The sequence below is a fragment of the Carassius carassius genome, chromosome 8, assembly GCF_963082965.1.
Source record: "Carassius carassius chromosome 8, fCarCar2.1, whole genome shotgun sequence".
NCBI classification, from domain to species: Eukaryota; Metazoa; Chordata; class Actinopteri; order Cypriniformes; family Cyprinidae; genus Carassius; species Carassius carassius.
Genome location: NC_081762.1, coordinates 31024310 through 31042064, shown reverse-complemented (window position 1 = coordinate 31042064; position 17755 = coordinate 31024310). Strand labels below are relative to the sequence as shown.

General features: G+C 45.1%; 3 non-coding genes across 3 annotated transcripts; all 3 read left to right on the top strand.

The window, feature by feature from the left end:
- The first annotated feature begins 12136 nt into the window (after positions 1-12136).
- Positions 12137-12210, top strand: trnai-aau (transfer RNA isoleucine (anticodon AAU)). The gene has a single exon. It is a non-coding gene; the product is annotated as a tRNA-Ile (tRNA).
- A 106-nt stretch (positions 12211-12316) lies between these two features.
- On the top strand, positions 12317-12389 carry trnaf-gaa (transfer RNA phenylalanine (anticodon GAA)). Its single transcript has one exon. It is a non-coding gene; the product is annotated as a tRNA-Phe (tRNA).
- Positions 12390-12690: 301 nt separating this feature from the next.
- Positions 12691-12762, top strand: trnaq-cug (transfer RNA glutamine (anticodon CUG)). Its single transcript has one exon. It is a non-coding gene; the product is annotated as a tRNA-Gln (tRNA).
- Positions 12763-17755: the final 4993 nt, after the last annotated feature.

The following is a 17755-nucleotide window of genomic DNA, read 5'->3' as shown; positions in this document are numbered from 1 at the left end:
AAAGGCGGTCAGTGCTCGCATTACCCAGAGGGAGTTGGCACTGCACTGCCGGAGGAGGACCAGGGGGGTGGAGGAGACCGCCAGATTGATTGGGTCACTGATTGATCAGTTTGACAGTGCGGATGGGAAGGACACCCTGGGAGTTCCTCTGCTGGACCACGAACGGATCCAGCAGATATGGAAGGAACAGCGCAAGCACGTCCAGTGTATACAAGACCCAGAGGACTTTCCGCTGTACATGAAGACAGGGACACTGAAGAAAGGCAGCGTGGAGCTGTGCTGCTACAGGTGTGCTCGTGGCTCTACCTCCTTGGAATCGTTCCACCTCCACCTGAACCGTTTTATTCCAGGTATTACATGCATATGGACTATTATTTTTCTGTAGAAAATATAAGCACTGTAACTGCTTCCATCACTGTAAAGTAATGCCGCATTAATAAATGTCACACTCTACATTACAATTACTTTTTAATGTCATTAGCATTGACAAAGCTGTCTTGACTAACAAGTCACTAGTAATACAGGAATAAGTGACAATCATTTTTAATTTAGTTACACAACTCTATTAAATGTAGTATACAAGTTACTTCAGAGCACCTTATGTGTAGTACATATATTGTACATATGTGACATATAAAACCCTTTTTTATATATTTTTTAATATTATTTAACTTTTAGGAACCAGTGCCAGCGATGCGCATTTTCAGGCCTATCTCCTTGAGGGCTTGATGCGTTGGAATGATGACCGAATGGAAGATGCCATAAAACGGGCGTCCTCCATTCGGACATATGGCAGTGCCATGAGAGAGGCTGTGGACCGGCTTAGCCGAACAGTCTTTGGGAAGCCCTGGGATGAGCGCTATCGCCCTCCTGGAGCATATACAGGTAAGAAATTTAATTTGTTCTTTTGCAATATTCTATATCTAAGTTATCTCCAATGTACTTGATAAATTATTAAGAGCACTTTTTTTCTTTTTTTTATTATTTTATTATTGTAGGTGAATTGCTGGGAATCGAGTACCTTTACAGCCAGACTGGCAAAACACTGACTCCAGTGCTCCAGAACCCAGAGGAGGAAGACCGGCTGGTGGAGCAGGTTGATGATCAGGACCTGCTAGATGAGGGGTTTGAGGAAGAGAGCATGGAGGACATCACAGTTCCAGTGCTGTATGAGGATGACCCCTGCCGTGATCTCAGAAACAGCCCCTCATCTTTGCCTCTGCCTCAGTCCCCAGCATCACTGGCTGAGCCGTCCACATCATCTGGAGGAGAGGGACAGCATCTCGCCCCTGCCTCTTCAGTGCTGTCACAGCCATCTGACACTGGAAGCAGTGTCTCCGGCGAGGCTCAGGTAAGACACTCTAAGGGCTTTATTTTGTTTCAGTCTCGTTTTATTCCAAATACACTCCAAGCAAGGTGTTTTTTTTAAGCCTGCATTTATTTGATTCAAAATACAACAAAAGCAGTAATATTTTGAAATATTTTTACTATTTAAAATAACTGCTATCCATTTGAATATATTTAAAAAAGTAATTCAGTCTTGTGATTTCAATGCTGAATTTTAGCATCATTACTCAGGGCACACGATTCTTCAGAAATCATTCCAATTTGCTGCTAAAAAAACCGGGTGCCGGGTGCTATATTATTATTATTATTATTAGGTTAAAAATAGCTCCTAGAGATTTTTTGTTTAGGTTTCTTTGATGAATAGAAAGTTCATTATATATTGTAACATTATAAATGTCTTTATCATCTATTTAATGCGTCCTTGCTAAATAAAAGTATTAATTTCTATAATTTAATACTAAATATATAATGATTTAAATGTTCTGACTCCACACTTTTGGATGGTATAGTGTATAATGTTAAAAAAGCTTTTTATTACAGATAAACTCTTATCTTGGATCCTTCTATTCATCAAAGAATCTTGAACAAAATGTACACAACTGTTCTAAATATTGATAATAATATCAATAAAAAAAGGTTTCTAGAACAACAAATCAGGATATCTGAATGATTTCTGAAGATCATGTGACACTGAAGACTGGAGGAATGATGCTGAAAATACAGCTGAGCATCACAGAAATAACTTACACTTTAAACTATATTCAAATAGAAAGCATTTTTATTTTAATTAGTAAAATTATTTCACAATATAATGGCTTTTGTTAAATTTGAATAAAATAAATGCAGGCTTGTTGAGCAGAATTCTTTAAAAAATGTAAAAAAAATATTTCTGTTCAAAGGCTTTTGACTGAAAGTGTATATTAACACTAATCTGCATTTCCTAGGGAGCAGTCATTGGACCTGATGGCATCGCTGGGTGGGACAAGGTCCAGGATCTGGCTGGTTTCCTGGTGGGTCTTCGTGAGGCTCCTTACCTCACCAACCTGCAGGTGACAGAGGCCATCCAGCTGTGGACAGCTCTCCCTGGCGTTGATAAACAGCGGGTCAACTATCAGCCTCGACATCAGCCTCAGCTGACACATGGGCGCTTTAAGGCACCGAAGCGGTCCGGAGTCACACCGGGTGTGGAGAGTGTGAAACGGTGTCTGATTGGACATCCTGGGGGTCCAGCACAGTGGCCCAGCACCAGTCGCTTGGTTGAGGCCATTTGTATGAAGCTGTGTGCTTTACACAAGTCACCGACCAAGAAGGCTGGAGTTTACACCCCCAGGTGGTCTAAAATCCTTTCAGATTACCACCACATCCGAGACCTGGTGCTTAACAGTCGAAGGCTGATGGATGAAACAATGATCCAGCTGTTTGAGCTGAACCAGAGGACACTCATTCAGTGGTAAGCAAGGCACATTATTTGGTTCCAGGGAACTGAATACTTCTGTACACACACACACACACACACACACATATATATATATATATATATATATATATATATATATATATATATATATATATATATATATATATTTTACAAGTAATTTACTTTCAGGTTTCAACGGCAGCAGAAGAATCAGCAAATGAGTGTCCTCGCCCAGGGACTGACTCCATCTGACCCAATTGATGTGGCTGATACGCAGCTTCCTCTGCCGAGGGAAAAATTGGATGACGTGCCATCAACATCAGGCCCAAAACATCAATTTATCCTTCCGCCAAATCGAGAAGGACAGGCTCCAATTCTGCGACCGGGTCGCCGGCCCACTGCTGCCAAAAGGCAGTGCCCTATCGCACCCGTCCCCACAGCAGCAGGAGTTGTGCAGCCCATTTCAGCACCTGGGTCACTGTTAGGCACACTAGTCCTTAACCCAGACATGACTGTGTCGATGGTGATTTCATCTTCTGGTGCTTTGACATCCGGTCCAGGCCCAGCTCCGCCTGCTCCAGCGCCTGCTCCAGCGCCTGCTCCAGCGCCTGCTGCTTCTGTGTCCCGTTACACCCAGAGGAACAGGCGCCGGCGGGCCCTGGAGACGGAAAGCGGAGTCCATAAGAGGAAGTATGTGCGAGGGGTAACTTTTAACAAGTACAGCGAATGTGGGCAGCCCAAAACTAAAGAGTTTGGTCATAGCCGATATGGGAATGCCACATTTTGCTCACGCTCCTCTAATGGAAAAACTTTAGATGATTGGTTGGCAGAACAGCGGCAGGCAAAATAAATGACAAACTCCGCCTCCATAGTAAATAATTTATTTCCTGTGTATATTTTGTATATATTATATGGGCCCACTCTTTTCATATATATTTTTTTAATATAAGTAGTACATAATATCTTTCCTGTATATATATATATATATATATATATATTGTTTATATTATATGGGCCCACTCTTTTCATATTTTTTTTTATACAAGTACATTATATCTATCCTGTATATATTTTGTTTATATTATATGGGCCCACTCTTATCATATTGTCCTTTTTAGATTGTGTGTATGTATGTGTGTGTTCATTTTAATAAAACATTTTGTATATATTACTTGGGCCCACTCTTTTATATTGTTCTTTTTATATTGTGTGTATGTGTTTGTATTCATTTTAATAGAACATTTTTTTGATCAGATAAAAAAAAATCTGCTAAATCATATCAATCAAATCATATCCACACACACAAAACATATTTGAAGAAACGTTTTTTATTAATTCTATTTAAACACAAACATGAAAAAAGTTTTTTTTAATACACACACACACACACACACAAATCTATGTAGTATAAAAGCAATCAATGGTATGTCATAGATAACAAAATAAAAGTCGTGGACATATGACGTCACGGCTCATCTGAGAGAGCACGGGTTCGAATCCAGGCCGCGGAGGGTAGAATTGTTTCACATGTAATAACAACTCTTCAAAACGCAGAAACATATACCCCGAGTATTGCCGCAAGGGAAATCCTTCGGCGTTTTCACGTGTTCTGCGTCTTTTTCGCTTGCATGCGGGGCTCAAAGATTGGACCCCTTCCTTTGCGCAGCGAGCGCTCTAATTCCCCTGGCCTTTCAAGAATGACGAGCATAGCTGGGAATGACGGGTTTGACGCAAAGAGGCTGTCCCTCCTCTGGGCTTGCTCCTTTGCACTGGCCGAGATTATGTTGTCGAATTTACAAAGAGATTAAGCTTTTGTGTTTAAGGACCTTCTCGGTCTTGTTATGCCAGTATGCATGTGTATGGATTCTTGTATTATGTAGGCTACCTTGGAACACTCGGTTCATGCAGACAACTTCTCACCTCTTTTGCTCACACTGACTTAAAGTCTAAGGAAGCGTTTCTCAATTCTAGTCCTCGCTCCCCCCAGGTCTGCATGTTTTGCATGTCTCTCTTTGTTAGCACACCTGATTCGGATAATCAGCTCATTAGAAGTGAGCTCCTAGCGATTGACATGGTCCCTACACAGTGTTCATTGCTCCCCACTCCCTGAGCAGGGGAAATCCGTCAAAGTATTCTTCACTTTGGAACATTGGTTCACGGATTTGTGCTGCGCAACTTCTTCACACATGGAGAAGTGTGACATCATTTACCTCTGTATACCTCGATACACCACTGTATTACTCACTATGAATTGAACATATACATACGCTTTGAACTTGAATCACGGAGGGATGTCATGTGATGTCCAGTTCTCAGGGCACTTACGTTCGAATGGAACAAATGTCTGAAGCTATACGAGAAACTTACAAAATGTGAAGAGCAGGGGGCGCGAGGACTGGAATTGAGACCCGCTGGTCTAAGTGACATCTGACCGTTTCAGCTGTCCTCCCTAACATCCCTCTACATGTTAGATACAGCCCCATTTTTAGGTCAATTAAGAGGCCAACTTGCATTCGTTAGCCTTTTACACTGTCTCGAGGACTTTGATTGCTTCCACGTTATTTCATGTTCCTTCTTTTGTTCATTCAAAATATATAGATGTCTTCATCATTTAATGCTCTCTTAGCTTTTATTTAAACCAGTGTTTTTGATAATATCAGCAGGTCTCATCTCAGCCAGAAGATCTCCCCCTTCTGTGGCCACAGACAATGCCACAGCAAGACCAGAAGTGGGTGTCAAAGGGAAAGCTGGAGCTGCGTGAAAACCTACAGTTGTGGTATCACCCCCCTCCACCAGCCCTGTTGTACCACCAAGCTCCAACACCTGATTTTTTTCACAGCGTCTCTTGCTCTGGATGCCATATAAGCTGTGGAAGGTGCGGCTCCAGTGTACTAACCCTGCCTGTGCCAAGCAACAGCTGTGTGGTGGTGGACTGCACAGGAGGGTACGACAGGTGTTAGACATTGACAGATACTGCAACCTGGTGACAGAGACCCTGATCTGCACCAGGTGTAGAACCAGCTACCTGTCCTGGAGTCATGCTGTGCTGCAGCAGTTGGACCTGGCCCATCAATCTGAATTCAGGGTCATCCTCACACGCAAGTAATTATTGTGCAGTCATTTTCACTTATGTGCTACCTTTTTTGATAAATATTTCCTACAATAATTAGATACCTTACAATAAGGTACTTAAATGAATACTTTTTTTCCAAGGTATGCCTCTGACATTCGGGTTCTTCGCTTGCTGCGTGAGAGGGGCATGGGGAATGGCCCAGTGAGGATCATCGGCCAGCCGAGAGAGAACCACAGTGAGGAGTGGTTGAAACGTGCGCTTCGGTACACATCAGAGTGTGTGGCCTTTTTTGATAATCGTGGCCTGCATCCGGTGCACTTCCAGGAGCCACCACCACTTGCTTCAGTACCCAGCTATAAAGGGTTCCTCACTGTATACAGTCAGGACATTCTCAACAGGCTCGATCACATAAAGGCCAGCATAACATCCACGTATGGATCAATTTTAAAAATGGATTCAACTAAGAAGGTCAGATAAGCTGCTTACTTGACTGTACCCATATCTATAATGTATTTTTAGACCGAGAGAGCTTTATTTTTTTCAGTGTAACTGATTTGGATGCCTGTTGTATTATTTGCTATGCTTATTGTTTGTTTCAGATCACCAAGAAGTTGAGCGGGCCTGCGAAAGGCACAGCACAGTGGCTTACCTCAGTGGGCAATGAGATAGGTCAGGTGCTGATGAGTGTCCTGACTGCGAATGAAGGGGCTGGGTTAGACCTCATGGCTGCAGGGCTCATGGAGCGATACCGGAGTGCTGGTGTTGATCCTCCCACTGTCATTTATGTGGACTGTGATTGTTGCAAGACAGTGGGAGAGACTAAATTGAAGAGGCGGTTCAGCGGCTGGCCCGATGTCATCGTCCGCCTTGACATTTGGAATTTTATGCAACGTCTGGCAGTAGGGTGCACCACTGATGCCCACCAGTTGTACCCTACTTTTATGGCTAGGCTGTCATCCTGTATTTTTGAGTGGGATGCAGGGGATCTCACTCTGCTGAGACGGGCCAAAAGGGAGCAACTCATCCAACAGGGCTGGCCTACACTGACGGAGGCAGAACTGGACCATCATTTAACTAAAGCTGAGGTGCTCCAGCACTGCAGGAGGAGAACACGAGGAGAAGAAACCACTATCCGCCTCCTTGATATGCTCATCAGAGAGCTCATGGGTGGCAAGGGGAATGATGCTCTTGGTGTTCCACTACTTGACAGTGTGACAATGCAGCACATCTGGAATGTCCAGAGGCGGCACGTCACCTGTATCCAAGATCCTCCAAATGTGCCGCTCTATACTGAAACTGGAACTACAAACAAGGGTGGGGTGGTTCTAAAAACCTATCGTTGTGCCAGAGGCTCCACATCCCTGGAATCATTTCACTGCCACCTAAGCAGATTTATTCCAGGTTTGTCATGTCAGAATATACCACATTTTGCCACTAATTCATGTTTATCAAGATATTTGCAGATTAAATTTTCTGTTTTGCATTTTCTCAAAGCAATATTTGGCTTTCTATTTCTTTTTCTAGGGAACAGCGCAAACAGCCTGAACTTCCAGATTTATCTCCTGGAAGGTTTATTACGCTGGAATCAGGACCGGGCTGAAGCTGCTGTTGCAGATGAAGGTTCAACTCTGCGCTCTTACACAGGGGAGCTGGTTTACTCTGTCAATGAGAACTACAATAAGTTGTATGGCAGGAAATTGGTCCCAAGCTTCACTCGACCTGCAGTATACACAGGTAAAAATATTTTGATAAATGCAGCTCATGATGTAGCATGTTTTTGTTAAAATTACAATTGCTTTTGGACAGTAATAATGTAATTTTGACATATCAGAGAAAAATTATACTACCAGAATATTTGTACATTATTCTGTGTTCTAGGTTTCAGGGGAGAAAATAAAATATATAGTAGAATATAGAGTAATCCTTGTCTTTTTATGATACCCTCTGAATTAGATATATATTGTTCATACAGAAGTGGACAACAAAATATTTACTGCATTTCTGAATAAACCTTTCTGCATAATTTCCATTAAAAACGTTTTCTGTTACAAATATTTCCTCAGGAGAGCTCATTGGAGTACAGTACTTGTTGAGGCAGAATAGTCAGCCCCTGGAGGACATGTGCCCTACCTCTGAGAGGACCTCTCATTTGCTGGAGGAGATAGATGTGGAGGAGCAAGTGGAAAGGGATGAGGGTTTCTTTGATTTCTTTGGAGAGGAAGCCACAGTGGCAAATCTTGTGGCATCAGATGACTTAGTCCTTTCAGGTCCACCAGTTCTACCAGCTGCACCAGTTCCCAGTGTCCAGGCTCCTTCAGCTGCACCAGTGCCCAATGTAGCTGCACCTGTGCCCAGTGTCCAGACTCCACCAGTGCCCAGTGTCCAGGCTCCTTCAGCTGCACCAGTGCCCAGTGTCCAGACTCCACCATGGCCCAGTGTCCAGGCTCCTTCAGCTGCACCAGTGCCCAGTGTAGCTGCACCAGTGCCCAGTGTCCAGGCTCCTTCAGCTGCACCAGTGCCAAGTGTAGCTGCACCAGTGCCCAGTGTCCAGGCTCCACCATGGCCCAGTGTCCAGGCTCCTTCAGCTGCACCAGTGCCAAGTGTAGCTGCACCAGTGCCCAGTGTCCAGGCTCCACCATGGCCCAGTGTCCAGGCTTCTTCAGCTGCACAAGTGCCCAGTGTAGCTGCACCAGTGCCCAGTGTCCAGACTCCACCAGTGCCCAGTGTCCAGGCTCCTTCAGCTGCACCAGTGCCCAGCGTAGCTGCACCAGTGCCCAGTGTCCAGACTCCACCAGTGCCCAGTGTCCAGGCTCCTTCAGCTGCACCAGTGCCCAGTGTAGCTGCACCAGTGCCCAGTGTCCAGGCTCCTTCAGCTGCACCAGTGCCCAGTGTAGCTGCACCAGTGCCCAGTGTCCTGGCTCCACCACTGCTCAGAGTCCGGGCTCCTTCAGCTGCACCAGTGCCCAGTGTCCAGGCTCCACCACTGCTCAGAGTCCGGGCTTCTTCAGCTGCACCAGTGCCCAGTGTCCAGGCTCCACCACTGCTCAGAGTCCGGGCTCCTTCAGCTGCACCAGTGCCCAGTGTCCTGGCTCCACCACTGCTCAGAGTCCGGGCTCCTTCAGCTGCACCAGTGCCCAGTGTAGCTGCACCAGTGCCCAGTGTCCAGACTCCACCACTGCTCAGTGTCCAGGCTCCTTTAGATACACCCTCAGCAATGGTAAAATTTCCTTTTCTATACGAATTGTGACTCATTTAGTTATTTGCCATTAAGCAGTAAACTTACTTAACAGCATGTAAATACCTAACCAACAGTTATATATTTCCAGGCTGTTGACGAGCACTGCATTCCTGGAATGGACCGGGTGGATGCGTTGGTAGAGTGTCTGGTGGAGCTGCGCACACAGACAAGCCTCACACTTACCAACCAACAAGTTGCGACCATTGTGGGTTTGTGGCAGAACCTGGACAAATTTGATAAAGACAGGGTAGTGTATGCTGCTCGTCATCAAGACAGGCTACTTACAGGACGTTTTAGGTCCCCGAAAAAGAAAGCTGTCTTCACTCCTGGTGTCGAAAGCACAAAAAGGTGTGTTTTGGGTTCTAGCGGCTCTCCAGCACAGTGGCCTAATTGCTGTTGCCTTGTTGAAATGATTTTCATAAGGTTATGTAACATCCACCGAAGCCCCAAGAAACAGCAGACAGAATCTCTGTCTAGATGGGATCTCATTCTTCGTGATTACAGAAGAATTCGGCAGCTAATCTTGAGCAATGGAACGGTGATGAGTGACACAACCCTTCAGCTAGTTGAGGTAAATCAGAGGACTCTTACGACGTGGCACAATAACCGTTTAAAGGGTCAGGAGGTCTCCTTGCTGTTGCAAGGGCTGGACCTTCCAGAGGCACGTCCAGTGGCTTTGGATGCTTTGCCTCCAGCACGAGTACAGCCTGTTGTGCCTCCACAATATAGCCACCAGTTGCATACCTACCAGATGCCACCAGACACAGCTGGACAGGCAAAGACCAAGTTTAGAAAGATTGGGCCCTCAGCTACCTGTACATCTGCCACAGCAACTTCAATCTGGCCATCAGCCGTACACCCTCAGCGTTCAGCCACGTCCACCCAGTTAAGGCCAATTTGTCCCAGGCCGACAGCACCACACCCATTGGTTCCTGACACACCCACTGCCCCTGTTGTGTCTCAGATGTTTCTGGTGCTCTGCCTATTTTGCAACCAGTTTGCGCAGGACAATGTCTGAAATACTTTTCGGCAGCTTTTAGTCCAAAAAAATTAACTAACGTAGAGAGTGTGGCCGCATTGCATCGATGCTCAGTCTGTCTATTTAGGGCAGTGGTTTTCAAACCTGTCCTGGAGGCACCCCTGCCCTGCACATTTTTATTGTCTCCCTTATTAGACACACCCAAATCAGGTCTTGCAGTCTCTACTAATGAGCTGATGATTTGAAACCGGCTAGAGAAGGCAGCTCGAGGGGGGTGGAAGTCGGAAGAAAAATTTTAGAATGAGACCTAGAGAAAACACTTGCACTGTACTCAGAGCACTCAGAGGAATCAATTTTTGTAAATTTTATGCCATAATACTGAAGAAATATGCATAGAAACATTTTTGGATTTTGGTGAATTTCACCACATGTGGTGCACGTTCACCAAAATGTCACATATTTTGCCAAGCTGTAACTCCGCCAAAATAGGGCCAAACAGCACCAAAATCGGGTCAAAGTCAGACCACGGGGCCCTCTATCCAACGACACCTGCCCCATCACCCTATGTCCCCGGGGGTCCGAGATACAGACTCCCAAATTTTGCAATTTGAACCGTTATAACTCAGGAATCGGACCACCCAGGAACTGTTGGGTGGTCGCATACGTTAGGCCCCTCGACCCTCTAGGGATCCCCCGAATTTTAGTCCCAGGGTCCAACGCTTCGCGGAGATACTAGCAAAATAATAGTACCATCCACCCCCCCTCTCACCTACTCATCCAGGCCGGCCAGGGTGCACCCTCCACAGCTAGAGAAGGCAGCTCGAGGGGGGTGGAAGTCGGAAGAAAAATTTTAGAATGAGGCCTAGAGAAAACACTTGTACTGTACTCAGGGCACTAAGGGGAATCCATTTTTGTAAATTTTATCCCATAATACTGTAGAAATATGCATAGAAAAAATGTTGGAATTTGGTTAATTTCACCACATGAGGTGAATGTTAACCAAAATGTCACACATTTTGCCAAGCTGTAACTCCGCCAAAACGGGGCCAAACTGCACCAAAATCGGGACAAAGTCAGACCAGTGGGCCCTCTATCCGACGACACAGACCCATGTCCCTATGACCCCGGGGGTCCGAGTTACGGCCCCCCAAAATGTGGAAAAATATATCCATTATAACTAAGTAACCGGACCACCCAGGAACTCGAGGGTGGTCGCATACGGTAGGCCCCTCGACCCTCTAGGGATCCCCCGAATTTCAGCCCCGGGTTCCACCGCTTCGCGGAGATATTAGCAAAAAAATAGTACCATCCACCCCCCTCGCACCTACTCATCCATGCCGGCCAGGGTGCACCCTCCCTGACTAGAGAAGGCAGCTCGAGGGGGGTGGAAGTCGGAAGAAAATTTTTATGATGAGGCCTAGAGAAAACACTTGTACTGTACAAAGGGCATTCAGAGGAATCCATTTTTGCAAGTTTTATCCCAAAATACTGAAGAATTTGCATAAAAACGAGCTTAGAATTTTGGCACACTTGTGCACCACATGTGGTGCGTGTCTCACTGTTCATTAAATAGCAACTGTATTTAACTTTATTTATTTCAAATGTGTGCCATATTATTAAAGGAAACACCTCTACTGTACGCAGGGCACTCAGAGGAATAAATTTTTGTAAATTTTATCCCATTATACTGAAGAAATATGCATAGAAAAAATGTTGGAATTTGGTTAATTTCACCACGTGGTGAATGTTAACCAAAATGTCACACATTTTGCCAAGCTGTAACTCCGCCAAAACGGGGCCAAGCTGCAGCAAAATCGGGACAAAGTCAGACCAGGGGGCCCTCTATGCGACGACATCAGCCCCAACTCCCTATGACCCCGGGGGTCCGAGTTACGGCCCCCCAAAATTTGGAATTTGAACAGTTATAACTCATGATTCTTGCTTTGGGAGCGAGAGGTCCCGGGTTCAAATCCTGGACGAGCCCTTGTTCAGGTTAAAACGTGAAGCTTTGTTGTCTCATTGCGTTCACAAACATTATGGCAGGTTTTTTTTTCAATCAGGCAGACACAGATGGCTAAGCCAGGCCGGTTAGCTCAGCTGGTTAGAGCGTGGTGCTAATAACGCCAAGGACGCGGGCTCAATCCCTGTACTGGCCAGCTGTTTTTATTGTCTGGGGGCTCATCTCTGCTCTGCTCTTCAGCTCTGACAAAGAGTAGGGTGATCTCACTGAAATCCCTGCTTGCTAAGCAGAGGTTTGTTGTAGCCGAAATAGCTCAGTTGGGAGAGCATTAGACTGAAGATCTAAAGGTCCCTGGTTCGATCCTGGGTTTCGGCAAAATCTCCCACTCTTTTCCCTTTTTTGAGGCGGGCCATTGACCAAAAATCACTGGGTTCCAACATCTCTGTATAACTGCTTCCCCACAGCCAGAGAGCTATCTGTTTCCAAGTTGGCCTCCAACCAAGCAGTTTCGGTTCCATTGTGTAATGATCAGCACTCTGGGCTTTGAATCCAGCGATCTGACTTCGAATCTCGGTGGGCCCTGTGTGCTTTCTTGCCGCAGGAAAAGATAAAACAGCACTAGTTTGGCGCTGGTGCCAGTGTTTGTGGCCCTGTGAGCAACAAATGCTCCAGTTAAGGTTCCATGGTGTAATGGTTAGCACTCTGGACTCTGAATCCAGTGATCCGAGTTCAAATCTTGGTGGGACCTATTTTGCAACCAGTTTGCGCAGGACAATGTCTGAAATACTTTTCGGCAGCTTTTAGTCCAAAAAAATTAACTAACGTAGAGAGTGTGGCAGCATTGCATCGATGTTCAGTCTGTCTCTTTAGGGCAGTGGTTCTCAAACCTGTCCTGGAGGCACCCCTGCCCTGCACATTTTTATTGTCTCCCTTATTAGACACACCCAAATAAGGTCTCGCGGTCTCTACTAATGAGCTGATGATTTGAAACAGGTGTGTTAGACGAGAGGAAATGCGAAATGTGCAGGGGCAGGGATGCCTCCAGGACAGGATTGAAAACCACTGATTTAGGGATGTGTGAGTAAAAGGGCAGGAGCCAACTTGGAGAATGCAGGCATCGATCCCACTACCTCTCGCTTGCGCCTACTGCTTCCCACCGACTGAGCCAAAGTAAGCACAAAGTAAGCCCACATGAGCCAATCGCGTTTCGCCTGTGGCTTACTTTTGACCAATCGCGTTCCGCCTGTGGCTTACTTTTGACCCATCGCGTTTCGCCTGTGGCTTACTTTTGATCAATCGCGTTTCTCTTCCGTGGCTTACTTTTGATCAATCGCGTTTCTCTTCCATGGCTTACTTTTCTCCAATCGCGTTTCTCTCCTGTGGCCTCCTTTTGACCTATCCCCGGTCGTTGTTATTGTCATCTTTGTTAAAGGTAAGGCTATTACTTCATTCATTGAAAATTGGTCATTATTTGTTCATATACAGTGTGTATTTTGGGAAAATGAATCGTGTCAGTATAGCTAGCTAGCATGTACAGTTCATGCTTTCTTCAGTACCTGTGAACCTGTAACTTTTCACATGATAAATGATCAGATAAGTTAAATTTATCGACCGTCAGCTAATTAAGCTATGCTACTGTCAACAATGATGTGTTTATTGTCTAAGAAATCATGGTTTCTGGGCCCTATGAATGAAAATAATGATTAAACTATTTACATTTATATTTGGTATTAACACATAATAACACACACACATTTTAATTGTAAAAATCGTTACCAAATTGTTGTGGAGATATGGAAAACTGCATTTACCAAGAAATAATTGATATTTTCTAAAATAATGTAATAATAATGACTTTTTTTTATAAAAAAAAACATTGAGAGTCTTAACTAAAAACAAACAAAAAAAGGCCAAATGTATCCATATGGGCCAAAGTATGTGGGAATAGTGCTCATTTTAATTTAGGTAGACCAGAAAGTTAAAAACACAGAAAATGGCTGAGATTTTAAGAGGTAAAAGCACCTGGTGTAACCCTGGGGTAAGATGACAACATTTGAAGTATGATATATTTAATGTAATATTTTGTAGCCTGGTGTGTGTGTAATCATGGTTTAAGATGACAGCATTGAAAATAAAAGGAAATTTCAGACTTCATATTGACGTTATGAATATTTATTTATGTATATTTATATATCAGGGATTCCTGTCCTTTGTAGAAAACTCATCTTCAGGACAGTTTATGTCATGGCCATGTTTATTACCACAGTAATATAGTTTATGCGTAGCTTGTTAAATTATTGTTACACACTTAACATACAGGTGTCTTTTAGATTGCAAAAGGTAGTAGTCTTTTTCTGATTTTCATTTCAGAAAATGTATGCATATCCCTCTTTTCAACGCCAATCGGCAACATCAAGCCGACTCCTCATGGCGCCTTCGGCGGAGGCGAGGCGCCTTGAAAATGTGGAATCTGGAAGGGCCAAACCTAAGGAGGAGGTGCTGTCAGAGGCCAGTACTTTTGTCAGCACAAACGGTGGAGAGCCCAGTGACCAGTTTTTAGTACTGGCTCACTGCAAACTTCAGTTTGGGAAGTACCAGGGCCAGAGATTTAGATGGGTCCTGGAGAACTCTCTGGGGTATACCGTGTATTTGGTGCTCAGCATTTCCAATGAGACGGCGCAGACAACACCCCTGTCAGAAAATAAACAACTGTTCCTACAGTACACTTCTCAAATTAGAGAGATGGCAGAAGAAGTGGAGAAGTATCAGAGGAAGCAGGAAATGCAGGCAGAAGCCCGGGCAACTGGAGACCAGGGCTACTTGATGGTGGAGTTTGGTGACTTCCAGGGCCGGTCCATGAAAGATGTTTATGAGGACCAGAGCAAGGAGGCTCAAGCCCTCATCAGGTACCTCGTTAAGGCAGATGCCAGGCCCAAAACCAACATGGCCATTTTCAAGACATATGTCCTGAAAAGACGGGCTTCTGCTGTGGGCACCAGCGTATGTCAGCCTGCACCTCACGCTGCAACCTCCAGTGCTTCTGCAACCACTGCACCTCCACCTGCAGCTATCCAAACTGGTGTACAGAAGACCGCAACTGTGAAAGCGCTGTTGGCACGTGGCAAAAATTTGTCGCCTTCACAGCTGGCGAAAAAACTCACGTCACCAGTTAAACCCTGTGAGTAGGAGTGTGAATATAGAATTTTACCTACAGCATTTCTACATATATTAATTTATCATTATGGCAAACTTGTCAACTTGCCGTTTCCAGATCCATTATTGCAGTCCACTTTACCTCCTGCAGCAGCAGAACCCCCAGCCAAACATTTGCCCCCCATGCAGCTTTTCGCTACTGGTAAGTAAGCACCATCTTACATATGTTTGTCTCTGTGTATTGTTCACAATGATAGTTTTAACATTTGTGCTCCAGGCAAGTCCGTTCCCACTGCTGAAGATGACGATGAGGAGCTGGTATTTGCTGCATCACAATGTGAAGCACAGCTAAATACAGGTGTGGCATATGACACAAATGCACATATTACAAGAATGTTTTGTGAAAACACACTGAGAAGCGTTATTTCTTGGGGGAAAATAATCAACATTTTAAAATATGTTTTGTTTACAATACAGAATTATATCATATCATGCCTCAAGCGGGATGCTTTCTTTGAGTGCACTTCTTCAAAACCGTAAGGATGTTCCAAGGTGTCAGTGTATTTATTTGCGTTTCCGAACTTACCCGTTGTTAGATAATCACCAGATAACTTTTTCACACCGCTTGCTCTTCTCACACACTCTTCAGCTCTCCCTGAGCAGACAGGATGGTGGAGATTCATTGTTCTAATCATTAGAGGAACAGTTTTTCATTACTCTATCTGTGTGTATGCTTCATGTCCGTGGGCTTCGTTGCTTTACACTTAATTCATCACACCACATTTTCCTTCCTCCATTCCATCTGATCCTCATTCTCAGTGAGCTACACTGATTCCATTTCTTCTTAAATTAATATAGTGTATGCTGTGTTCTTTGCTTCCTTTACACTAGTACCACTTTCTTCACTCTCGTTCCTAAATATAACATAATAATTATGAATACTTGTCCAAAAATTGTGCTTTGCAGGCTGTTTGTGCACTGCATTTATGGCATATTACTATCAAATGCAACAGTCATCCTTATTGTTTTTTTTTACTATTCACTCAGAGGACTGTGCTGGTCCATCTCCATCAGTGGAACCTGCCAAGGCACCAGCTCCTTCACATCACCAGCCACCAGCTGAGCTTCCAAGTCACTGGAAAGATCAACTTCCACCTTTCCAGCATGAGTGGATCCGGAACACACTATTTAAGGCCAACCCACGAACCGGCAAGTCAGAACTAGTGTCCCAGCTGAAACTTTGGTGGTATCTTGGACATCAAAGATGTCCAAGACGTAAGGTCTTGGACATCGACGGGTGGTATGACCTTGCCACTGAGTATCTGGAGTGCAAACGCTGCAAAAAGAAATATCCTGCCTGGTCTGAGGACATCCTAGGACAGCTGGATATGGGCCACCGCAGTCAGTTTCCAGCTTTGCTGACATACAGGTAATTCATAATGACAATCATTCATTATTAGGTGCTTTTATATGGGTTATTTTTTACCAACTAAAGCATTTGCATGATTATACTGTTGTTTCCTTAGATACTCATGTGACAGCCGGGTGCTGAAGATGATGAGGGAAAGGACACTGGGCAACAGTGTGACTCAGCTTTACAGGAAGCTGATGGAACAGCACAGTGAGGCATGGACACAGCGTGTCTTGCAGTACCTGACTGTCTGCGAACCATTCACAAGGTCCTCCCTTGTGCAGCCTCCTGTGTTTGCTGATCCTCCACTTTTACCTGCCCTGCCTAAACCTAAGTGGCTGTTAGCCTTGTATGCCAGGGATGTTCTGGGGCGACTGCACGAGGTCAAGGCCAAATTAACATCTGTCTTTTGCTGTGTTCTCAAGATGGATTCGACAAAAAAGGTATCAAAGCCCTGTTTATATCCAGAAATTTGCCAGATATGGATATGTGTGTGATGTGCGTACATAAAGAGCACATCTTTTATTTTTCCCAATAGGTCACAAAGAAACTTGCCGGTGCTGCTTCAGGAACAGCTGCCTGGTGCACAAATGTCGGAAATGAACACGGCCAGGTCCTTGTCTCTGTGCTGACAGCTGCCGAGGGACATGGACTGGACTCCATGGCAGCTGGTCTGATGAAACGCTACCGAGAGGCAGGAGAGGCAGCCCCAAAAGTGATGTACGTGGACAGGGACTGCTGCAGTCAGTATGGCCAATCGCGGGTGAAGATCATGTTTTCGGAGTGGGATGAGCTTGTAGTGCGCCTCGACATCTGGCACTTCATGCGGCGATTTGCTGCAGGTGTCACGACAGAGGCTCATCCACTCTACGGGATCTTCATGGCACGTCTGTCCACGTGCATCTTTCAGTGTGATCCAGAGGATGTGGCTGATCTTCGCTCTGCAAAAGAGAGTGACCTGGCGGCAAAGAAGACTGGCCACATCTCAGAAAAGGCGGTCAGTGCTCGTATAACCCGGAGGGAGTTGGCACTGCACTGCCGGAGGAGGACCAGGGGGGTGGAGGAGACCGCCAGATTGATTGGGTCACTGATTGATCAGTTTGACAGTGCGGATGGGAAGGACACCCTGGGAGTTCCTCTGCTGGACCACGAACGGATCCAGCAGATATGGAAGGAA